Source organism: Cynocephalus volans, chromosome X (assembly GCF_027409185.1).
Source record: "Cynocephalus volans isolate mCynVol1 chromosome X, mCynVol1.pri, whole genome shotgun sequence".
Classification (NCBI taxonomy): domain Eukaryota; kingdom Metazoa; phylum Chordata; class Mammalia; order Dermoptera; family Cynocephalidae; genus Cynocephalus; species Cynocephalus volans.
Genome location: NC_084478.1, coordinates 153,530,407 through 153,538,566, shown reverse-complemented (window position 1 = coordinate 153,538,566; position 8,160 = coordinate 153,530,407). Strand labels below are relative to the sequence as shown.

Below are 8,160 nucleotides of genomic sequence, written 5' to 3'. Positions count from 1 at the left end.
ATGTTGCCTCTCATGTAACAGAATGGTGAAAAGACATAGTGTTTCTCATTTACAACCTGCCTCTTAGCACAGAAACCCCAGGATCTGTACAGACCCATATCTCTTTATTTAATCAATCAAATCAAATAATATTTATTCACTTTTTATATTTACAAAAGCGATCTAGGGATATGTGTTCACTGTAAAAGTTTTGAAAATTTAGAAAAATACAAAGGAAAAGAATAAAGTTACTCCCAATTCCACTACCCAAGATAACAACTCTGACCATGAGAACATATATTCTTACTTTTTTATGCATTATTCTATTTTTTTAAAAAAATAAGAACATGTTATATATACAATTTTGTAACTTGTTTTTAAATGTAAAATGTCATAATCCATGTCATCAAATGTTTAGAATACAAATATTTATATATTTGTGTATATATATACATATATAAAGAGATAGATACAGGTATTTCATTACTCCATTGCACGCATGTGCCACACATATTTTTAGCCAGTCTCATTGTTGGATATTAAGGTTGATTTACTGGTTTTTTTTGTGTGTTGTTAATAATGCGCTATTGAACATATGTATAGTTTTTTATGTATATCCACGTTTATTTTCTTAGGATAAATTTTTCAGTAGTGAAATTTCTGGGTCAAAGGAAATGCTTATTTTTTCATTTAATACAATTTTCAAATTTATTAAACAAAATTTTAAAATATTATAAAATGTTTTATCAGTTTCAATGTTTATGTTGAGCTTACTTTTTGTGTATAACTAAACTTCAGATCTGCTAGCACCTGTTGAATTGATTCCTCTATAGACTCTAAGGCATCAATTTCTTCTTGCAAATTTTTCTCTGCTTCTTCTAACATTTACTGTGTTTATTCTTGAGAATGGCTAATGAAAGCATCACCAAATTGATAAGGTATCATTAACCAGTCATCTACCAGCATGATGTGTTATCATCACAAGCATCATCTAAATTTTGGAGTTGTTTCTTATTTTACTTCTGTTTTTTTCTTTCAGTTCTGCGATTCTAGTCATATTCCACACAAATTAGTTTATCTGTTGTTGATCTTCGAAAGCAACATTGACATCTTCTGCAGCCTCAGAGCTGCATACCCCCAGCTCTCTGAGGCTAACCCCGCCCACTGTCCAAGCATCCAGCACACTGAGTGCCTCTTTTACCCAGGGATGCTTACTTTCAGTTCTTTTGAGATGTAATAGCAAAGAGCCTCAAGAAAGTTTATACCAATTTACAAACTTATCAGCAGTGTTGGTTTAATTTGGTACTTTTTCCTAAGAATTTGAATTTGAAGCGTTGAGATACTGAGTCACTTACATGATTGGGGAAGGCAATTGAAATAGAATATAATGGAGTGCTAGCCCAGACTTGCCTCCAAGACATGCCACAATCTCATGCTAGTAAGTGATACGGAAGAGGGAAATTTAAGAGATTTCAGAGAAAGCCACCCTGCAGCTACAAGAATGAAGCAGTTACATACAGAAAAGAAGAGAAAAAAGTCAAAGAAATCACAGGTGACTTTTGGACTGGGGGATACTAAATTGAACTAAGGTCTGGAGTAAGGTTCTATACTGAATTAGCTGCAAATTTTTATACCGGCCTTAGCCCCCACTTCCTCTGTTGGCTCCCAAAACAGTGGCCCCAAAGTTTAGAGATCAGAGAAATCCTCTCTATAGAAACTGGCCCAAAATAAAATTACATATATATGATGCATACACACACACATACATTTAGGTATCTCTGGCTGAGTCAGGTTCCTGATACATTGTGTACTTCACATATATGTCCTGTCCCTCAAGTGTAGAAATTCCAATTACATTTTTAGTAATTCACTATAAGATATGAATGGATAGCCAATAATCACTACACATTTAAGCAAAGACTGTAATATTAAAAACAGAGTTCAAAATGAGGAAAACAAAACAACTTGGAGAAAACAGAGGTAATGCAGGGAATGTACGAAAACTTTAAATAACATAATTTACAACCCCCAATGATCAGAAAAAAATTTCATCACTAAACATGAACAGGATGATATTTTAAAGAAATATTCAGAAAAAGAAAAAAGAGCTCTTTAATCAAGAATTAGAAGATAAATTTGAGCAAATCTCTGTGAAATAGAAGAAAAAGGCAAAAAGGGAATAAAGGGAATACAAAGGAGTAAAGACAAGGAAATTAGAGGATCATTACAGGGAGCCAAACATGGAACTAATTAAAGTTTTAGAAAGAGAGAACAGTGAAATCACAAAGAAGGAAATTATGAAGTATATGAGACAAATTCCCAGAACTGAAGGATAGGTGTCCAGATCAAAAGAGCTCACTAACTGCCCAGCACAATTAATGGGGAAAAAAATTACCATACCACGCACATTATCATAAAATTATAGCAAACCACAGCTAAAGATTGCCTTGTAAAATATTCCATGTAGAATAAAACTCTGGTCACATACAATGGAACAGAAATGAAAGTGCCATTAGGTTTCTTAAAAATAGCATTAAACCTAGAAGACAATGGAGTGACATTCACTTCTGAAATTGGCAGCTAGATAATTAGATCAATCTTCTGTGGCATACTTCTTCTTTTTTTGTCTTTTTCGTGACCGGTACTCAGCCAGTGAGTGCACCGGCCATTCCTATATAGGATCCGAACCCGCGGTGGGAGCGTCGCTGCACTCCCAGCGCTGCACTCTTCCGAGTGCGCCACGGGGTCGGCCCTGTGGCATACTTCTAAAACAAGTTGGATGAAATATTATACTCACATTCTTAAAGAACCAAAACACTGGAGAAATAGCTGAAATCTAAGAAAGAGAAAAACAAAAGAGAGATGCTTAATCCTCAAAGCCACTTTGGCTCTGAGAACATTTTTCAATGTGAAAGAAACAACTGCAAAAATGACCTGCATTTTTGGCAATATCCTGGGGTGATGGAGACAATGGTCAAATCCCAGGGTCTTCCTAGGGTAAAGAGATTGAGTAAATTACAACCCACTCTAAAATGGAATACTAAAGAACAACATAAGAATAAACCAGAAATAATGAGACCACAAATTATATTGGGTGGTCTAGACAAACACAAACTTTAAATTTGTATTAATGTGTTGCTGGAATAGTAATGTCCACAGGCACCTGGTGTAAACAAACAAAAAGTCCTCTCTGGAGAAGGAAACTGTCATTACAGGCCTTGTATAATTCCTACTAGTAAAGTTTCAAATACAGTATCAAGAAAACATGCAACTCTAGCTAGATACATAAGGAAATAGGACACCATGAGCAAGAATCAGCAAAAACCACAGGCAATTGAAACGTTCCAGTTGTGGTAGGCAAAATTCTAAGATGCACCCCCTTGTAGCTCCCTAAGATTCCCTCTCCAGTTACTCACTCAAACATTAATCTAGGTGCTTGTGTGGAGGGATTTTTCAGATGTAATTAAGGTCCCAAATCAATTGACTTTCACATAGGAAGATTATCTTTCGTAGGCCTAACTTAATCAGGTAAACACTTAAATTTTACTGGGCTGTTTCTGCTGAAGAGATTTGAAGCATGAGAGGGACGAGGGTACTTCAAAAAGTTCATGGAAAGATCTGTATTCTCTTTTAATTCTATTTTTCCATGAACTTTTTGAAGTAACTTGGTATTTGACATAAGGGAGAGTTGGTAGCTTTGAAGACTGGAGCGGGCTATGTGGCAAGGACTGCAGATAGCATGTGGGAACTGAGAGCACCTCCCAGATGAAAGTCAGCAGGGAAATAGGAACTCAGTCCTACAACTGCAGGAAATCGAAATCTGCCATAACAATGTAAATTTGGAAGGAGACTCTCAGCTCCAGATGAGAATGCAGGCTGGCTAGAACCTTGATTTCAGCCTTATGAAACACCAAGCAGAGAACTCCACCTGAACTTCTGACAGACATAACTGTGAGCTAATAATTGGTTGTTGATTTAAGTGACTAAATTTATGGTAATTTGTTATGCAAAAATTAAAAAAAATAATAACCAACAAAGACCTGAGAAATTGGAACTATCTGCAATCAACTACAAAATAGCTACGCATACTGTGTTCAAAGAAACAAAAGGCAAGCTTTAAAAGATCAGCAGGAGACAAGAAACTATGAATTTTGTCACATATTTCTGCATTCATTCATGCTACAGTGATAGGAATTTCACAATGTATACACATATCAAAACATTACACTGTACACCCTAATACATACACTTTTTGTCAATCATACCTCAGTAAAGCTGGAAAATTAAGAAAAAAGAAGAGTAATAATTATTGGATTTATTCTCTTGGCTTAAGCAACTAGAAAGCTGGATAAAATGCATGAATCAATGGTTTTCAGACTGGACAACAGACAGCACAGGACTATAATTACCAAGAGTAAGGAAATAAGTGAGGTGATCCATCCAATTGCCCCCATTTATTGCTTGGAGATTTTTCCAAGTTGCAGTGTGGAAGGAGGAGGACACCTAAACAGCCTGGTGGTGTTGCTGAGTTGAGGAATCAAAGATTGAAGTTCAGGGAGGTCAATGCAGCTGGTAATTGTGGGGTGGAGTACCAGGGAGGAGAAAGCTCCAGAGATCTGCAGAGGTTTCCCCTTGAGTCTTTGGCTTTTTACTCCTGTGCATCACGAGAGGAAACTCCCAGACACAGGAAATAGAATCACTGTAAAGCACTAGGCCTAACCATTTCTGAAAATCCCACAGGACTGAGAATAATTTGTGCTCCCACCAGCCAGAGTGGAAAAACTTTATAACACACAGGAATAGGGTAGAGTTGTCAGAAGGGTAGCACCATAGTAGAGGAGATATATTAGCTCATGAGTAAAGGACACTGTAAGAAAACTTAAAGGCCAAGCTCAAGAGGATCAAAGTCGTCTCAACTAACTTAACTGAGTAAGATAACAAAGTCCAAGATTATTTAAAAGAATAAACCAAAGAAAGCCCCAACAGCATAAAAATACAATTTCTAACATCCAATGAAAAAGTTCCATTTATGCAAAAGGCCAGGAAAATATGATTAAAAAAAAAAAAAAAATCTCCTGTGTTGCAGAGATCTCACCCATCTTCCTTTTCAAGGGAGAGACTAAGCAGGAAGACAGTCATCATGTACACAGCAGAGGAGCTACATGGGCTATGTAGCTCAGTGAAGCCAGTTCTAACTACTAGGGTCAAAATCATTTCCCTCAGAGTGTTGAAGGCACTCTCGTATTGTTTGCTAGCATCGACTTTTACACAAAAGAAGTCTGGTGCTGGTCCAACATTCATTCATTTACAGATGAACTGTCCTCCCTCCCTACTGAAGCTTTTAGAATCTTTTCTTCATACTTGTTGTTCTAAACTTTTATGAGGAAAATCTGAATATGGGATTTTAAAAAATTCATTTTAATCAACTCTTATCAGTTCTTTAAATATGACAATTCATGTCTTTCTACCCCCAGGAAAATTTATTTTGTTATTTCTTTGACAATTTATTACCCTCAACTTCCTCTAATTGTTTGGAACTCTTCTTAGTCAAATATTGACCTCTTTGATTGATCCTCTATGTCACTAATTTGTTCCCCAATATTCTAGGAAATTTTTTCAACTTTTTCTTCTGTCTCTTCTTTTCAATTTTCTTAACCAATCATATTTTTAATTCCTAAGAGCTTTTTGTTATTTCTGAATCATTATTTTTTCATGATATCTGGTTTTATTGGTAATACAAGTTCCTCAAATCTAAGAATATTAATTTAGAAAGATTTTATTTTCTTTAAATATATCTACTATTCCCTGAAATATCTATTTCCTCTGCAATCAATTGCTTTGTTTAACTTTGTCCTTCTCTCTGTGTTGCTGCTTTTCTTCATTAGTTTAGTTAAATATGGCCTCTGTTTATATTTAAGGTGCAAGAAAGGGGCTAGCCAGTTAGCTCAGTTGGTTAGAGTGAGGTGTTATAACACCAAAGTCAAGGGTTCAGATCTCCATACCAACCAGCTGCCAAACAAACAAACAAACAAACAAACAAACAAACAAACATGAAAGGGAAACCTAAAATTCATGCTGTTTTAACAGTCCCTGTATTTTATTCCCATCTTATGAACTTGCTGAATGTGACCCTAGAACCTCTCGAAGGACCTCTCCATGGGACGATTGGCTTTTACTTCCATTCCAGCCTTCTCATTAATGAATTATAAGATGACCTGATTCTTGCAAAACTCTGAAGATGGAGGAACTCTTATTATCCCCATTTTATAGATAAACTGATGCTCAGAGGGAATAAATTAGTGTCCAAGATCACATTGACTGTAAGCAGTAAACTACCCTTTTGAACCTAGTCTTTTTAATTCTGTTGTTCAAGTCAACTGTGTGGCCTCTTACCAGCTCTTTATGAAAAGGACAAGAGGCAATAGAGGATGGCCCTTGATTATCCGATGAACAAGAAAGAACCTCAAATGTTGATATGCACTGGGGAGGGTGAATAGTTACTTTTTCTAAAAATTAGTCTCAGATTTTTACACCACATAATGTGACACCTATTTTGAACTTAGCACAGTGTACAAAAGTGTTTATAAGAAATGTATTTCCTTTTGAGTCAGAATTTACACAGAATATGCTAACACATTTTAAAACACTTATCTAATCACTCATAACTCTATGGTGCTCTATCGAATATATGATCATTAGATTCATTGGTGTTTCATCTGAGAATGAGATCGATAATTGTGTTTACAGTGAAATACATTAGTAAATAAATCTGTTCATTAATATTTAATAACCATTAAGAATTTCTTGAATTGCATGCCTTAGGCTATATAGTAGCCTACATATATTATTATTTACTGATGTCTGTAAGAGAGGGCAGAAAGGTATATTCCACAGGAAGAACCACAGAACTAGGTAGCTAATAATCCCTCCTTCATGACCTTTTTTGGAATAAGGTAGAGTATAAATAAATAATAAATGAAATCAGCATGAGTATAATTCCTTTTATTTGTATATTTGTTTAATATTTCCTCCATCATACCTCAGTCTTCATTTAAAAGTCCCATTAATCTCATGTCAACTGCTATGCAACCTTCTCCACGCCACTGCTATTGCTGTCACCTTCTGACCTTTAGGCATTCCTTCTCACAAATGGAGCCTTCTGTACTATAGTCATGGTCTTCAGCTCTGTCCCAGCTACCACCATCATTTGGGAATTCAACATGCCCAGGAAGCCCCTAGCCAACTTCCTGGCCTCACAAGGCCTTCCTCAGAGCTAATGAGTCCTGCACTGTCACCATTCATAACTGCTCCTCTCTAAAATCATCCAATCAAACACCTCAAGCCGACCATACCTTCTATCCCTTCAACTTTTTATGGGATTTCTCTTTATGGATGTCTCAAAAACACTTTCAACTCAAAAGGCCTGAAATTGAGAGGAGCCAGAGTGTGCCCACGGATTTACAGTTTTTAATAGCATGTGCTGATGACAGCTGCCTGGGGCTCCTTTGTCTGGGAATGGTTTGGGAGTTGGAAGAGGCCGTGTGAACTCCTTCTAGGCTCTGGGACTCAGGCATTAGCAGTTTTTCTTGGATCAAACAATTCATCTGCCTGAGAGATAGTGTTGTCCTCAAAAAGGTGGCTGAGCTGTGGGTTGTTGTTCACTGCTCTCTCTACGTATTCTGGGGTGATGCACATCCTGCAGTTGTGTGGGCCTCCTTGCCCGCCAGCTCCAGTAGGCTGGTCACCAAGTGTGCGAGAATGGCAGTGAGGAAAAACTAGGGTGGACAAGCTCAGGCACTGGGCAGAGTAATTCTTTGGCAGGAGGCGGTTCACACAGCTCACAGGGAGCTGCTGCTCAGCTCTTGTGGAGCAGGGGAAAGTCTGTTTCCTACACCTATAGGAGCTCCTATGGCTTCTTTTCTCAGACATGGTGTTTTCTAGGTTTTGCTTTGATTGGCCCAGCTTGATTGTCAGTTGGCCTGAGTCTCTCAAGACACTGGTAAATCAATGTTCATTCCTGCATACTGTGTCCCTATGCTGCAGCCCATTATTTGTCAGGGAGCAGCCTTTATGATACCCTACACATTGGGATAGGATTGGTGCCCACGGGGATCCGATCAGGCCTTGACCTAAGAATGTGTGTATTAGGAACCTTTTCATCTTAATGACTAGGTCACAGTG

The 8,160-nt window shown here is 37.2% G+C and overlaps 1 pseudogene; it reads right to left on the bottom strand.

The window, feature by feature from the left end:
• Positions 1–724: 724 nt before the first annotated feature.
• Positions 725–5,118, bottom strand: LOC134368489 (prefoldin subunit 4-like; annotated as a pseudogene).
• Positions 5,119–8,160: the final 3,042 nt, after the last annotated feature.